The 17,561-nt window shown below is 39.0% G+C and overlaps 1 long non-coding RNA gene across 1 annotated transcript; it reads right to left on the minus strand.

Moving 5' to 3' along the window:
• Positions 1-6,893: 6,893 nt before the first annotated feature.
• LOC115497254 (uncharacterized) lies at positions 6,894-17,216 on the minus strand. The gene is made up of 3 exons (XR_003962824.4): positions 15,393-17,216; positions 14,002-14,120; positions 6,894-13,710 (listed from the first exon to the last, which is right to left on the minus strand). It is a non-coding gene; the product is annotated as an uncharacterized lncRNA (long non-coding RNA).
• Positions 17,217-17,561: the final 345 nt, after the last annotated feature.

A 17,561-nucleotide genomic window follows, 5' to 3' on the forward strand; every position in this document is an offset into this window, starting at 1 on the left:
ATCACTGATATAATGTTTCAGTCCTTACTAGATTTGGAACATTGTTGTTATCATTCACAGCATTCTAAAATAAAAACAAGAGGTGTTCTACAGACAGCCTGTCAGTATGGGCTGAGTGAGTCAAATAATATGAAGTTTCCATCTTAAACATGCTTCTAAAATACTGGATGAGGTCTTAATCCCAGTGTTACCAGGCAACATGTTTACAAAATCAAATGTGATTTTTTTTCTCTGTGAATGTTGTGAATATTCTGAACTCCAGTTTGTTTCTCTCTTCCATTATTTGCTCACTGTAATTACACTCTTATGTTTAACTCCATACAGTTTAACAGGTTTATTTCTGTCAGAGTTACCTTTAGTACAAAGTTGAATATACAATGAAAATTAAAGTGTTTGAATAAACATCTGCCTGGAAAGACTAGGTGATAAATTAGCCCACCGATCCCATTTGGTGCCAAGACCAACAGCTTAAAAAGAATCCAAATCACATCACATTTTTATAAAGGTAGAGCCCCCACTCCAAAGAAAGGAAAACCCACCTGGCCTAGTTGATGTGCAGAAACTGCATAAAGAAAGAGCCTAGGCCCTCTTGAACAAGGGGTTTTTTTTCTTTTTTTTAAATTTTAAATACCCTTTACAGATGAGGGATGAGTAGAAGAGGAGGTTACATGTGTTTCCCACGACAATATAAGACATTGATGAAAACTCTAGAAACTGACTGATGGTAGACAATGCCCTCAACTTCAGAGCTAGGTTAACACTTTAATTTTTACTTTTTTTTTTTTTTTTCCTGAAAAGACCATGTGTATGCCAGCCAAACCTACTGTTTTGCTGATCCAAACTTGTTTCCATTTTTTTTCAAGGTATTTCACAGTTGAAATCAAGAGTTACACTGTTGCACAATTTTTCTCCAGCCTACAAAGAAACTGAGAAATAAATAAGCATCAGGTTTTCCCCAGTTTCAGTCTACTGCATTAGCCACAAGCCTCATCTTTATCTCTTATTCAACAACCATTTGAATCTCTAATTTTACTTAAGTCTGGCATACCAGTATGCCTGATTTGGCTTATTTTTAAGAGGAATCATCCCTTTTAATGTAATTTTATGTATGTAATGTATGTAATGCTTCACAGCTTTTGTGGTTCTCTTTGAGAAAGTATCGGACTGGAATAGTCCATGTAATATTCACTCTTTGTTCCCATTGTTCCTTTCAAACATGTCATGCGAATGAGAATAGTTTATTATTGATGTTGGCCCATTAAGGAGTCTGTTTGAAGCTTCCACTGACAGAGGTATATTGAGGCCATGGAAAAATGGCAAGAGACCCATTTTCCTGTATTTGAGCTGCAGATAGTATACATTTTCTAAGCTTCAGACAATAAACCATCAGACCTCTGTGCTTTGCTTTCTATATCCCAAACCTGCAGTCAGTGTATGCAAAAGAAGTAATGCTTAGTTAATAATGAAGACTTAAACCACCAGTCACAAGAAGATAAAATTACTACAGTGCAATATAATTTTTAATCAGCTGGGTAGGTTAATCAAAGTATTTTATTGTGCTTCTGCTCCTGTCCATGGAAACTTCACAGCATCCTAAGCCTGAATTTTATTTTTGCTGCCAAATCCACATCAGTGTACTTATCTTAATTTTTATTGAAAGTAATGGGAGTATAGTAAATACAAGTTGACACATCATTTTTTCCTTCTATTTTAGTCATGAATATATATTTTAAACCTTTATGCTGGAATATGGGACTTCTGTTTATTTCTTAGGGGCATTGACCTCTGCCATTTAAAGAATTAAATTGTGAAATTCAAATAAATTGAACTGGAATTCCATTTGGTTGCACTAAATTTATTTTCACAAAAAACACTGACAATTTTTCCTTTTTTTTTTTGTTGTTTTTCTGTTGCTGCCAATTTAACCACACAACCTATGTGCTTACAAAAAAAAAAAAAAAAAAGAAAAGAACAACCAAAAATACCTCACTTCTTTAAAAAAAATAGCCTATTTTCAAAGCACAGAAATCACAGAAGAAATTACAGATGTCTCATTTGTTTTATGCTTAAGTGAAAATCAAAAAGGCTGTTTCTATTATGACTTTATATTTTAACTATGAAACAAAAGTTAGTAGGCTTAAAAAAAAACTGTCTGAGTTATTAGTCTGTGAATTGCCTGTGGAGCCCAGGCAGTAATGTTTTCTAATGTGTGTGTCTGTATCAATATAATGACTGCACCATGCTTCAGATCAACTGGATACTAATTACAGATTTACCTGATAGACTGGAATGGCTCCCAAGGATCTGTTGCACTCTACTTAGCAAGTAAGTGATTCTCCTAAAAGCTGCATAAGGATTTTTAAACTTAAACAATCTCATCTGGATACCATTTGATAATACACCTTCTTTAACCAGAAGTTTTGAGGAGGTTCAGCCGCCTCTGCAGAAAGGTGGCAGGGCCCTGGCAGGGGCTTGGAGCTCCAGATACCAATTTTACCTTGAATCCATGAGGTCTATTTGCATAGAGAGACTACAGCATGTAAGGAGCTCCTCAGTTGTCAGCTCTTATGTCTCTTTCAACTGAGAAAAGCAAGAATTCTCCACTTCATGCACTGTGAGAAATAGGATACATCTATTAAAAATATGAAACAGATTATTCAATTAAAAAAAAAAAAAGAAAGAAAGAAAGAAAGAAAGAAAGAAAGAAAGAAAGAAAGAAAGAAAAAGGAAGAACTAATTCTTCAAACAACACAGGATTAAATTGTGGTCTTCATGACCACCAGAAATTGTGGAAGAAAAAGGAACAATTAGGTTCAAAACAGATGAGCACAGGGAATGCAGCTGATACACCTTTAATGGGGCTCAGATACGACCTTACACTCAAGTGTGATCTAAAGCTCTCAGTTTTTGAAAGGAAGAAGATGGGTTGATTGAATAATTGTCCTAAATACTCCTGTTGCTCTCCATCCATCTCTCACCTGCCTGCAGAGCCCGGGCTGGTGCAGAGTCCCCGGAGCTGCGCTGCCCCGCTGCACGGCAGGAACGCTCCTGGCTGAGGAGTTGGCACTCCATGGCAGCAGGGTCAGGGTGGGAGCTGCAGTCACTGTTTACACAAACTCAAAAAGCCTTAGAGAATCACTAAAAAAGACAATTTTTAATGAGCACTCTCTGAAGAGGTGATTAATTTGTTCATGAGCTGTTACTAAAAATGTAATCAGTGAAGTGTAAAAAAGGTTTTATACTCAATGTAATTGCTTGCCTATAATGTAATAGTAATAATGAAAACACCTACAGTAAAAGCTTGTTAACTCAATATGGGATATATGATCCTGTTTGTAGTTTAGAGCACAAGAACTAGACACTTGCTTATGCTCAATGCATCTTTTTGATTCAAAGGCACAGTAGCTTAATCAATTGTTCCCACCCCTTCTGGAAAATCAACACTTACAGTTCCTCTTATGAATCATCAATCTCCTTGTCTATCATTTAAACCAAATATGTTTTGCTCTTCTTTGATTGTTCATGTCTTTCAGGTGCTCATTTCTGGATAATAAAATGCACATTACTAATGACAATAAATAGTTTCATAATTTCTGGCATATGTACCCTGGGCAAAGAAAGGAAAATTACATTTACACCAAAACAAATAATAATGTAATATAAAATATACTACAGTTTATAAATGCCATGTTCAGATTATATTGTAGACAAATTCTTGTAATTTTCCTAGGCTGTACAAGACCTTGTTCCACAGACAAATCTGACATTCCTTTTTACATAATTTACATTGCATCCTACATAGTAGCAAAAGCCATTTTTCTTTTCTGGATCTGAATTTAAATCACCGGTTACAGGGAGGAGAAAATATGAGAGTAACTGAAAAATTCTTGAAATGTGAAAAAAAATTCATAAGTATATGGTACTTCTCACTTTTTACAAAGTAGGGTGTTTTCCTGATATGTTACTCAGAAAAAAAAAAAAATTACAATTGGCTAATGGTCTATAACTCATCACTATAGTTCAGATTCAAAATGTGGAGATTTATTCAACAGAACTAATGTGAAAATGAGGTAGCATTCAACATCAGTAATTCTAGGTCTGCTCGCTCATTTCCCCAGATCCTTCTGGGATCTGCCCCAGTGATTTTTCACTTTTGTTTTAAAAATGTAGAGTAAAATGTGCTGAGACGTGATAGTGAAGTCAGTCCAATAAGGTCACAAATGAGACAATCTTTGAATGGAGAAAGGAAAGGCAAGAAATAGCCATTGCTGCTAGGAAGAATTCCCAGGGAGTATAAAGTCTAAAAGATCCAGTGGGAATTAAGATTTATCAAGTCATAATTACTTCCCCTGTGGCAAGAATGACAGTTCTACATATTAATTTTCTTAGAAGTCTGTATTTTGTACTTATCTTCTGGTTTGCTATTTGTTTTGTAGAGGGAATAGGTCTATAGTTTGCTAAGCTTTCAAGGTTTGGATCTTTCTAATTTTCTCACAAATAATCACACTAAAAATAGCTCCAAAAATCATTAATGGGAAGCTCCAGTTTCTTGTTATTGCTGACTTTATATGCATGTGGTTTACCCCCAGATATCCACACATGCATAGAAAAGCCTTACTGTAATTTTATTTTTTCTGAGGGGAGGTGTAACTACTGCAGTCAGATTGAACATAATAGGATTCTCTTTCCAATCTATTCACTGAGTGCCTCCATGCAAGCTCCTTCAAATCAATAGCTATACTTACAAAAGAACTGGAAAATGCATTGTAATTAAGAAAAAAACCCCCAATACTTAAAACACTATGCTTTTGAAGTTTTCTTTCAGTAAACAAAGTCTTCCCTTATTGTAGAAAAAAAAAATTAAAAAAAAAAAAAGAAAACACATTATATTTTAATGCTACAAAAGCTTAAAAAATGGGATTTTCTAAGGAATCCAAGGAGATCAGGCACCTACTCCCTCAAGCTCTTTTGAAAATTGTAGCATTTATCTTCAGAAGTGCTTCAGTGCCAGCTGGAGAGCGCCTGGCTGAGAGGATCCCATCAGGATTTCACAACCCCCAAGTCATGTAAATTGTATCACCCTCTTGACTCGCTGGAGCTTTTCAGCGGCAGAGCGGCATTCCTGCGGCGGCAGAGAGCGAGCCCAGCACGGCCCGAGTGCTGAGGGGGAAGTCACACCCTGAGCCGGGAAAGGGGAGGCGGCTCCTGAGGGCTCCGCGGGGCCTGTCCCGGGCGGCAGCGCCGAGCGGCCCCACAGCAGCGCCGCGCCCTCGGCCTCCGCCCCCGTCCCTGCCGGGAAAGCGAGGAGTCAAAGCTGAGAAGGGCCCTGTGCTGCCTTCGGCCAAGCTGAGAGGATTCACCGCAAGAATAACCTTGTGCTCCTGGGAGCTGAACCAGATAGCACCTAGGACAAGCCTCAACTCCTGCCAGCCTGGGCATCCCTGCCGGGAAGGGCACCCGGAGCCACTGGGTTGTGTGTGAGCGGCAGCTGCTGGACACTGAGGAGGGCTGAGGAAGCTGGAGACAAAAGAATCTTACTTGTCCTTGCACCTTTCAATGCTAATGCTGTGTTAACAGAAAATAGGGCTGAGGTTGGGACTTTCAGACAACCCACAGTTATTTAGTACTTCTGGGGAAAAACTGTCCCAAGCATGTTGGTTCACGTCCATTGAAAGATGGGAAGCAGAAATGAAGGCAACAGCCCAGACAGCTGTGAGGGAAAACAAGCAAGAGAAAAATCATAAACCATGATGCCTGAGAGCCTCTTCTGCCTAAATCTTTCTCCTAGTGATAAGCTGATTGCAGATCTTTCCTGAGAGCATTCCTACTGCACCAGATGTCAGAAGTAAATGTACTGGTTTTCATTAGAAACTTGAACCAAATACATTAAACAGAACCTTTTGCTTAGACACAGTCTCATAATTAGAGAATGGACTCAGCCTTTTAAAAATTGTAGTTTAAAAGAGGCACAGTAAATGCTATTAATACAGTTTAGTTAAACAAGTGGAGATGTGTGAAACCTCTGACTAATTAAAATTGATTCCTGTACAGAAATTTGATATGTTTTTAAAGGTTTATGAACACTAATTAAATTTGTTTTTTTAGATCATAAGTCACCAACTGTTCATCTCAAAGTCTGGGTATTTTTTTGGTCTCTGTCTGGACAGAAAAATGAATTTTCCAATACATGAGTTATATTTTAGCATTAAAGAAAGCAGCTAAATTGTACATAATACAGTATAGAAATATATACACTTTAAAAACTGAAGTGTATTGAACACATATCTCAAAAGGTAAGAATATTAATTGATCCTATATTTAAGGTCTGATCCTTCTGCAAAACATGCTGCATTCAATCCCCAAAGTAACAAATTCAATAAACAATTATATACTATTGTATGCTGGAAACAGACAAGCCAAGCACAGAGAGCTCCTTTCATGCATCATTTTTGATTGTCCTACTTTGCTCTGTCAGGAACAGCAGTGACAGCTTAAGTGTTAAAGCTTTTTGACATTGCAACAAACCAAATCAAACCTAGTTGCACATTTTAGAATTTATTTTATACCACATCTAAAATACAAACAATATAGGGAATTTTCATTGCTTTCAAACAATAGCAGCCATTGGAGACTGTTTCTGGAGCTCGTGTTTTCCTCACATAAGGATTCTCACTAGCTGAGTAGCAAAAGCATGTTTGATAGCCAGCTTCAGGAGCCAGGCCGGCCAACACAATTATTGCACATTCTGTCAGCACATTTCCTCCCTACAGCTTTACTTCTACAATCTTTTTCAATATTGTTAAAATGAGCAATCATTTGTGATTCACACTCCCAAAAAAGGCATAAACCAACAATTCCCAATGGCTATAAATTATTAATGCAATTGTGCCAGTCACACAGAGCTTAGTGCTTTTAAAAATGGAATGAGATTATCTGCACAGTTATTTTCAATCAGATTCATCTCTTATTAGGGGGCATTATGTATATGGCTTGCTTTCAGAAAGCCATCTCCTTCAAAGAATATTGTTGCACAGTCATTTCTTGTGAAATACTATGCAAACTCTACATTAGATACCAAATCAATTTTTGTTTCAGGAAATAATTATATGTAATGGGTATTTTACTTTGTAGATAGACTGATTCTTTCCAAGTAAAAGTCTGTTCTGTTCTCAGTTTTTATTCCCATTTAAATCTCCCTGCTTTGAGTTGGTCCTCACTGATTTACACCAATCTAGCATAAATATGGCAGAACTTGAGGCTGTGGCAAATCTTTTTTGCTGCAATAGCTTTAACAGGCTGTAATAGAAAAGTTTGCAAGTGTTACTGTACAATGTATCTGTTAAAACAGCTGGGCCACACAGCTGTCTCAAAAAATACAAGCTAGAAAATCTTCCTCTCTGGTATATAAAAATCTAAAACAATATTATAGAGCAGTAGAGATTCAAAGGATGTGAGTTTCAAGGTCAGTTTTGGGGAATCCAGAGGGTTGTCTCCTTGTACAGTCTCTCTGCTTCAATGTTTGTTAGATTTTGGACTGTGTTGCCAGGGCCTGCACTGGAAGCCATGTGGAACAGCCTAAATGAACAGGAGACACAGGATGATTTTATATTTACTGTTGCATTTTGTAAGAGGATTGGAAATTTGTCTTTGTGCTCCCAACTCCCTATGACTTATTCAAATTATCCCAACATCATGCCATGGAGCCTGGCAAGATACCAAACACAAAGAAACTGGAACTGAATTCAGTGCTGCCTCAAGCTGCAGGAGCAGGAGTATTCCCTTGGGAATGACTGGCTAGCAAGGTGGAATCTGGCCTGCATTAAATGAAGATATTTTGAGAGCTGAAATACTGAAACCACAAGGATAAAGAGACAGAGTACATAAGCATGTTGATGTAAAGGAACTTAAATATGTTGAGTCAACAAAAACATCAGTGGTAGCTCTTAACACATGCTTAACTGCCCTACTTAATCTAGGCCAAGAAGAAGCTCTCAGTTTCTAAGACCCTTGCTTTTTGCTGCAAGCATTACAATATTTTATCTTCTGTATTGGTGGGAAAATGATCTTTAAACACTGGGCTGTCAAAATGCTGCACCAGGATTTTGCTATATTATTTTACATATTTCAGCTCTGTAACTCGAGTACTGGCAATCCTCGGATCGAACACATCTTCTACAGCATGGGGAACTGTCTGCTTCTCACGGTCATAAGCCATGGTGCCATTTAACAACATGAATTCCCATCTGTGAATCTCCTTCCTGCCATTCACCTTGTACTTCATTTTTCCCATCCAGAAGTCTGGCAATAGTTTCTCTCTATTATTCTGATAAGAGTGTGGGTCAAACTCATTCCACTGTGAATGTGCATTTGTGCTTGCAGAGTGAGTGATTGATTGGTATCAGGCAGAAGTGACATCTCCTGTTACATTTCTGGCATGTTATTCTGTGGTTAATCAGTGCTACTGAGTGTCAGTCAAACCTACCAGATGTGACTCTAATGGATAGCTGCTGGTTGCCTGATGTCTATTTTGTCACTGATGTGACTGGAGTGCACCTAAAAGTTATTAAAACAAAAAAAGGGGGAAAAAAGAGAACATAGCTAAGCAAGTATGAGGAAACTGTATTTAGAAAGTAGCTGTATTTGTATGACTCTTCTGTTAAATATTGTCAGATGATTTTTTTCAATATTAATTAATCACAGGACTACCACCCTTGTTTGATCAGGGAAAGATTCATGCAAAAGAGTACTTGGGATTTTTTGATGTGTCTTGTGGGCGGTAAAAGATTGTTATTCCTAATTTAGTTATTTAAATTCTTAGCAGTTCTGGAACACATGCATTATGAATAACCTTCACCAAAAACACCACAGAAACTTCTACTATGACTGTGCCTTTTAGGCTGAAGCAGAGTCCCATTGAATTAAACATGTCATGAAGACAGAAAGGAAGTTTGTTCTCTCCCAAAAGGTGCTTAAAAATCAGTCATAGTGAAAAACTGAAATTATTTTCATTTAATTACAAACCGCAAATCCATCCAGCTTTATACACAGTATGAATCAAAGACTGAAACTTGAATAGTCTAAGACTCCTTTTCCATTCTGGTTGATACCTGAGACTGGCTCTAGAATTATCAGTTATTTGACAAGCAGCACACTCGAACTTACAGCTCATAACTATGACTTAGATTAATCAGATTGCAGATATTTAAGTGTATTTATTCAAGTACCATCTTTAGTAATTGCTCATCCAATTCTACTGGATCAAGGCTTTATTTATGGATCCAAACAGAGCTGACGTAAATTTTTTAACAAAAGGCCAATTACTTCATTGTTGTTTAAGATTGTGTTGTGTTTTACTTACATGTACACAAACTTTTATTGTGCATTTGCCGTTTCATGAGTAGGTAAATCTGCTGCCTGAATGTTTTTTCTTCTCATCTTTTAGCTTCAGGAATATTATTTCTTTTAGCAATTATGGATTCAGAAAGCTTGACTGGCATTTGAAAATAAAAGTAAAACATGTAACACAGCCAAATTCTGCTCATCCTATTCAGTTTTACCAGAATCAACAAGGTCAGAGAAGGAAATGCTTGAGAGGGACTGGAACAGAGAAGGGGAATGACTTACATGTCCTGAGGCCTGTCAGAAAGCAAATTTCAAAACTACCTCCACATCTGAGATTTTTAAACTGTGAAAAATTTATTTGGAATATATAAATCTTAAATTTCAGGGTAAACAGGAGGTGGACCTGATTCACAAATTGCAGCAAATCCCCATTTTTTGCTTTCTGGCTTCGTTTTATTTTCAGACCTGAATTTTAATATGGTATAATTGATAAATGCTAGTTTCTGAAGCAGACATTGGATCTAAAATTTAATTATCTTGAAAATTCCGGGGTAAGTTCTTGCCCTAATGCAAATCTATATCTGCTGATGGCTGACAAAATTCATCTTCAAATGTATTCCCAATCTAGAGATCAAAAAAGTGCACATGATGTCTAATGGAGATCATCAGGAAGGCAGTTTTTCTAAGGAACAACATCAAAGAATTTGTAATTTTATTTTTAAGCAGACTTTAATTTAAATAAAGCATGAATTATAAACCTTGCAATGAGAATGGAGATGGTAATTGTGCTTTATTTTGGTCTCACAGTGAACATGACCCTTTCTTTTCTGACATCTTAGAAAATATTGATATATATTTAATGAAAATCAAAAATTGACCTTAATTCACAGACCTAAAACATTTATATGCCTTTGTTGCTTTTAATTTTCAGTGAAAATGACATGGTATCTTAAACACACCTCCAAACAGGATTGTGGTGGTTTTACATTTTATGACTAGGGCAAGACAAAGATCAAACTCATTAGTTCTAAAGCTGGAATTCTAGTGAATAAAACAGAAAGGAAGCTGGAGGTTTGGCACTTTTCTGATGGGTCCTGATGGGCTTTTCATATTACCCATAAATCATGTAAAAATAATATGTTAAAGAAGAATTCTGAAGAAGAAAATCTAACCTTACCACCATCATATCTCCCTGCAGCTGAATTAATAATACTGAGAAATGTAGCGAAACTATGAATTATTCTAAGAACTCAGAATTCTGCAGATATTATGTTTTACATCTTCAAACTTAATATGTGTAAATGTATGCATGTGTCTCTCCACAGCTGTACACAATCCAGTCCACAGTTCTTTACGTGTGACTTCCTTGCACCATAAACAGACAATTCACCATAAGCAGCTTTAATAATTCCTTGTAAGCAAGTAAAGTACACAAACTCAGAGAGGAGGACACCAGATGTGGATAACATTGATAACATCAAGAGAAAAGATCTAGATGTGATTTTAGAAAATAGAGCAATTTAGCAATAGGGATATTTATAGTACTGAGGCACAGAAGAAAGATGAAGCTAAAGTTAGAAAGTCAAAGGGACCAATCAAGAAGAGGTAAAGGAAATGTGGTTATAACTCAGTCTCTCACAAATTAAATGATCACCTCTATGATGTGCATTTCAATCCTCACTTGTACATGCTAGAAAAATGGAACACTGAACAGGAGAATTTTAAATTACATAAACCTCTATAAAGGGGCTAAAAAAAACCATCACAAAGCTGGCTTCATCCCATTAGGAATTTAGGGAAACCACGCTTCCACTCTGTTTATCAACTCACTCATCCCTGCCTATGCTGTAACAGTACTTCTGTGGAACTTAATTAACTGGTATCTATAAAGTACTGCAAAGTTAATAATAAAGTGTCTAAGCAAGTACAAACTCTTACTGTTTTTAATATGGAGACTTGTTCTTTGGAAAGGGATAATTTTTTGCTGCACACATCTGAATGGGTTAGGCCCCTAAAAGAGAAGTGAAGAAAAAAAAAATAGAGAATCAAATCCCATAGTATAAATCGCAGTCTCTCAATTTAAAAGTATGAGGAAAAAATAGCTGAGAAGATGAAACATAAAAAAAGAGTAGTAAGCATTTTGTACTGTAGGTAATACTTCTTGTGTGCAACGAAAATACAAAGCAGAAAAATAGCAAATTCTAAAAAAAAAAAAAAAAGTATTTGTTGCAAGTGTTTGTCTATCAAACCAATTCCCTTCACATGAGTGTTTGGAAACCTTTGTTGTGCTCCTAGATGTGGTCATTATCAGTGAACAAGTTGGCACAAGTGATAGAAACTTGCTATGGGGAACTGCAGGGTGTCATTCCCTCCTCTCTGGGCAATGCTGGCACTGCCAGGCTCAGATCCTTCACTGCAGGATCCCACTTGTTCCATAGATCTACTGATTTTCAGCAGGCTCTGGTCCTCACAGGGGAAAGGACCATTACTGCAGAGTATAGTGAACACGTGAGAGGATGCTCACAACACTTCTCCAGGGAGAAGAGGACAGCCCCTCTGCAGCAACACCATCCAAGCCATGAGAGAATGAACACAGGCTCCCAGCCATGCCCACAGGGACACGGGGACCTTCTGCACTGCAGCTGGGTCAAGCCTTAGCCATGAATGTCTTTCTGACAAACCTTTGGTTGTAGCTCCAGTAGCCAGCAGTTGTGCCCTTTCAAATTCCCACTTTGTTTTTGACATCTTCATCACAACCTACTGGCAGGATGCTCTTTGCACACATTTTTGTCAACATTCACATAACACAAACAAGATCCTGCTCTAACAAATAATTTTTGAGTGTCTTCAAACCACCTGTCTGTTGCATCTTTTTCTCCTTCTTGGACAGTCCATCAAGTACAGGAACATAAGTTCTTTTTTTCAGACAAATAATATTAATAATATTAATAAGATTTCAAAACATCTAACAATGGTACTGAGGAAATGTATTAGTGAGTTAGACTTCATAAACCTGTCAAGTGATTTGGTCCCTTCCATTTATCCATATTTCCAGAAACTTGGTAATCTCTTATTTCAGAGAAGACGCAGATGCTTTTATAGCTCCATAACTATATATGTTCCTTGGGATTTTTTAAGTTTATCACTGGGCCAGAAAGACATGATAGAAACCTTTCTAAATGTCATCTGGCTTAGCATAAAGGTCTATTAATAAGGACACAGCACTTTAAAAAAAAAGGCCCTCAAAATACCCAAAACCCATACACTTGTCAATGTTTTACCTACATCTGAAATTAACAAGATGTTCTGAAAAACCAAACTCCAACAAAAAATGAAAAGTGAAAAACAATACGACAAAATTTTCTCCCACTCCTAGGACCAATATTTTTTAGATTTGGTGATTGTCAGATTGGAGAAAAAAATAGAAATTAAAAACAATGCAGGAAAAATACACATCTGCCACATCTTTGGAAGAGTTCAGGCACAGAAACAAGTGCTCTGTTAACATCTTAATTAGTGATGATTAGTCAGTAATCTGAAATCTTAAAATTATCACATTTGACAAAAGGTTATTTCCACTTTTAACTGGTCTCTATCTGCTTACTTAGATTGATTTAAAAAAACTCTTTCAGCTGCTTAGGTAACTCAGTTTCTGATGTTCTTTGCTAATTTTTTTAGATAATATTTCTCAAGAGGCCTCATGTAATTAAAGAGGTTTTAATCACTAAGATCCTGTAGTGAAGGAAGGCTGCTAATGATGCGCCAGAGAGTGCTCAGTATGCCACAGAACCTAAAGGAAGTTACGGATCTTCCTCAGGGGTGTTCCCTCCTGCACTCAGACTGTCTAACCTGGCAGAGCAGGCAGTGCTGGGGAACTGCAGGACGGATATCCCAGCCTACAAGTTCTCCAGTTTTAATAAAACAATGGCTGACATCTCCTGCTGTCTGTTCAGCTGTGTGATAGCACACGATGTCCCCGAGCACTGTGCCAGCCCCGCCACAGCACCAGGCTGCTTCACAATCATTCCTGGACTTCTTTCTCCAACTAGCACTCAATACAGCAAGACATTATTCCTTATTTCCAGTTGGAGAACTGAAGTGACAAAAAGTCTGAGATGAAATTGGAGATCTAATCCTGCCCCACAGCTCAGTTCACAGCACTGGTCCCTGCTCCAGCCCTACCTGGCTTTCCTGGTGCTGTAAGGAGAGGAGAGCAATGCAGTACCTCGCCACGGCTGGGATGAACTGCAGAGGGCTGTTCCAAAACATCCTGCAGTGAGGTTTTTCCACAGCTCTGCTGCCTCATAAGTCATGTCAATGCACAGAAGGTTTTGTGAACCTTCTGTTTCAGGAATAATTTGAAATCACCTGCAATACATCAACACAGAAAGAAAATTTATTTCGTCTTTTAGAAATAGTGGCAATGTCTTAATTTCTCAACTGAATATCACAAACTAAAGCATCAGTTAATCCTAGGTGGAGACCACAAAGCTGAAGCCTATCCCATGTACCCACAGCCACACAGGATCAAAGGAAAACAGCACAAACTGCAGACAAGTCCTGGACCAAGGGGCAGCCCAGTCTAACACCCTACACTCAGCACAGGTTGCACTGCAATCCCACTTGTGCTTTCAAAACAGCATGTAATACATAACCTACCTGGAAATTAATTGACAGCATATGAACTGGAGTTTAGAGGGAAAAAACAGTGGTTGTTGATGAATTTCCAAGTAAGAGACCTTGCCCTCTCCAAAACTGGAAGGTATCCAAATGTAGTGCTAGAACAAGAACAGAGAGCAGTTTACCTGGGAGCTAAACCTTTATTCAAGTTAATTGAAAAACTCCTTCCATTTTAAGTGGTCTTTAGCAAAACTGATTCTTAGTTCATGGCTTTACCAATTGTAATTTTTTGTTTGTATGCATTACTTATACTCTAAATTATTTTATAGCCCCCTCATTGCTAAGGTAGTATGCATTTTGGTGTTCACAAGAGACAATCTAGCCTGCTTGAATGCATATAATATAAATATACTATTATTGGACCAAGAGCTTCTATTACCTTTCTTGGACATTATGAGGCATGAAACAAGCCCAAGAAGTTCATTATCTCTTGCAGAAGACAGGTAATGGCATACAATGCTACAGTTCCTTTTGTTCTGGAAAGGATGAGTTTTATCATTATTTAAGTCCTCAGCCTTTGCACTTCAGCTAGGTGTGTTCTGCTAGCCACACAAATTTCCAACCAAAGCTGAGTTCAGTATGTGTGCAACTTTTCTGAGTCCCAAAAGACACTGCAACATTTGGTACAGCCAAACATCTTGCTTAATTCATTATTCACTATTTTACATTTTGTCAGAAATCCAGTCATGAAGTGAAAGAATTTTTAAAAAAGTCAGATAAAGAAGTTAAGCAATCACACCTTCATCAACAACATAAATAAATCAGAAAGCCCATATGCTGGAATTCAGGAATCCAAGTTATATGACGAAAAGATTACACACAACAGAAATAGCACCAAACCCAGGATAAAAGGGGCACATTTCCAGTGAGTAATTGCCACAACTAGTACTGCATGCTTTTTTCTCTTAACATGGAGCTTTATTAAATGTGACAGTAAACATCCCTTCCTGATGCTTCCTGTAAACTTTCACATCCTCCTGGAAACACAGTGGTGATCAGGGATACATAAAAAGCTTTGCTGTCAGAGCTCCCCACCAAACCCTACAATTTATGTAGCAAACTGCCCAATTTTTCCCCTCCCAAGACTGTACTGCACTGAACCAAGAGAAAAATGCAGTCTTTGCCATAAGTCCTTGTACTCCAGGAACTGCAGAATAGCACTGCAGAGCAGGACTCTGGTGATTCAGCCTGGGGATAAGAGCTGTACTCTCACTAGGTCAAAAGTTGGAAAAGCCTCTTGCAACCTGCACAAAGAATGAAGTGGCTTTGTAGCTTTGGCAACCCAGCTTTAGCCTTTCTATTACATCACCAGTGGAGAAGCATCACTCTTTTTTTCTTTTACTGGATCTGACCGACTTAAAGTTACAAACCTGATTTTATCTGCACAAGTATCTTTAGCAGACATTACAGGAGTCTGAGAAGAAGGCTGAGCCTGCAGACAGCAGATAAAAGCCTCTGCTTGGAGACAATGGGGAGACATGGAAGCTGGAGGGATGGGTCTGGCTTGGGGTTACTGCAGAAGGTGCCCCTGGAGAGATGGGCTGTAGCTACCAAAGAAACAGGCACTGCTGTGAGTCTAAAAACAATGAAATCAGAAGGCTTTCTTAGCAAAAATATGCCCACTGTTTTCATTAAAGTACAAAGAATTCCAATTCTTCACATTCAAAATACAGCTGATCGCAAATCATGAAAGTGCACTTTGCTATAAAACAGTTTGTGCAAATCTGCTCTGAAAAGATACAGAACTTGATAAAGTATCATCCTCTGAAAGGATACAACCCACTGATAGTGGGTTTCAGTATACTTATTTTAAATTTTCCATGGGAAACCCTAATTATTGCCAGATAGTGGCTCTATGCTGCCACTGAATAAGGTTTGAACAAAATAATCCATGGGAAATGAGATATTAATAATAAATTGGTTACAAAACACAGAGGATTTATATATTGGAAAATAGCCTCTATCATCAAAGTTAGGTTTTGTTGTTATTTGAAGAGACTGGCTAAAATTATTGATGGAGTATATTAATAGTGCCACAAAGTTGGAAACTGTAGGTAGGAAAAATACAAGAGAAAATAGAATGTTATCAGAGGCCTTCAGGGTAGAAACCTGCCTTTGAATTCCTAAATGTGTGATAAGAGGAGTTATATAACACGTGTAAAACTCAATAAACAAAGACTGTCTGCTCAGGAAGCCCTAACTAGGCCATTTGTTTCCTATGAGGAAGAATGTTTAAAGTTATTTCTCTGTCAATGGCAAAACTATGAATAAACCTAATGAAAAATATAGAATGTGTGGGTGTAAAGAATCTGCTTGGCTATAACTCTACTTTTGTTTAACTATAGAAGTATTGCTAGTTAAGTGTTCCTCCATCTGAAAATATTGCATCTGGTAAGATAGCTCTCTATTCTGATCACCCACTGTGTGGGGAAAAAAAGAAATGGGGCACTGGAAACAACCAACATTTTCCTGGTAGTCTAAACCCCTTCACTTGATGAAAATCTCCAGGAATGAAAATCCTCCTTAGCCAGCTTAACAGTACCCTGATTAGCTGCTGATGTCTGTTGTAAGACTTCCTGTGTCAGGGGAACAGTGGAGAGCTTTTAAAAATGTTACCAAAGGTCATAACTTGGGAATCAGCATTCAGTCTTTCAAACACTTTACACTGCAGCAAGTGGCCACTTGCATTGTTCAAACAGTGCTCGAGTGTTCCAAGGCACTGTGTGTTTTGGATGAAAGGTACTCTTGTGTTTCTAACTCCTCCTTCTGCTACGAACGTAATCTGAAGGAGTCCAAGAGCGCCCTCAGCTCCCTCTCTCTGGAAGAGTTTTCCAGGGACCCAGCCATGCTGACAGCGGAGGGTGAGAGCGGAACAAACCCGGTCACTCCCGGGTCAGCGCTGCTTGCCAAGGCAGGGGAGAAGCTGCCGCTGGGGCTGAGCGAGGGAAGGGTGAACACGGGCCAGCAGTGCACCCTTGGGGCAGTGGGTGCAAACTACAGAGCCAGCGGGCCGGGAATGCCGAGCGTTCCCTTCCCTCGCCCCGCCGCGCTTCTGCCTCCAGCCCGGCATGCCCAGGACGGAAAAGACGGGGAGAGCCCGGAGCCGGGCAGGGCTGGAGCACACACCCGCCTGGAGACGGGCGGGCACAGCCAGGCAGGGCCGGAGCCGGGCAGGGCTGGAGCACACACCCGCCTGGAGACGGGCGGGCACAGCCGGGCAGGGCTGGAGCCAGGCAGGGCTGGAGCACACACCCGCCTGGAGACGGGCGGGCACAGCCAGGCCGAGAGCCCGGAGCCAGGCAGGGCTGGAGCACACACCCGCCTGGAGACGGGCTGGCACAGCCAGGCAGGGCAGGAGCACACACCCGCCTGGAGACGGGCGGGCACAGCCAGGCTCTTCTCAGGCACCGGCCAAAGGGCAGCGCTGACAGGACAGCAGAGACACGTGCAACCAGACACACACACAGCAAGAATTTCTGTGGGAAGGGCAGCCACACATTAGCAGAGGCCATGGAGGTGTTGAAGATTTGTCAGAACTA

Source organism: Taeniopygia guttata, chromosome 14 (assembly GCF_048771995.1).
Source record: "Taeniopygia guttata chromosome 14, bTaeGut7.mat, whole genome shotgun sequence".
Taxonomy (NCBI): Eukaryota; Metazoa; Chordata; class Aves; order Passeriformes; family Estrildidae; genus Taeniopygia; species Taeniopygia guttata.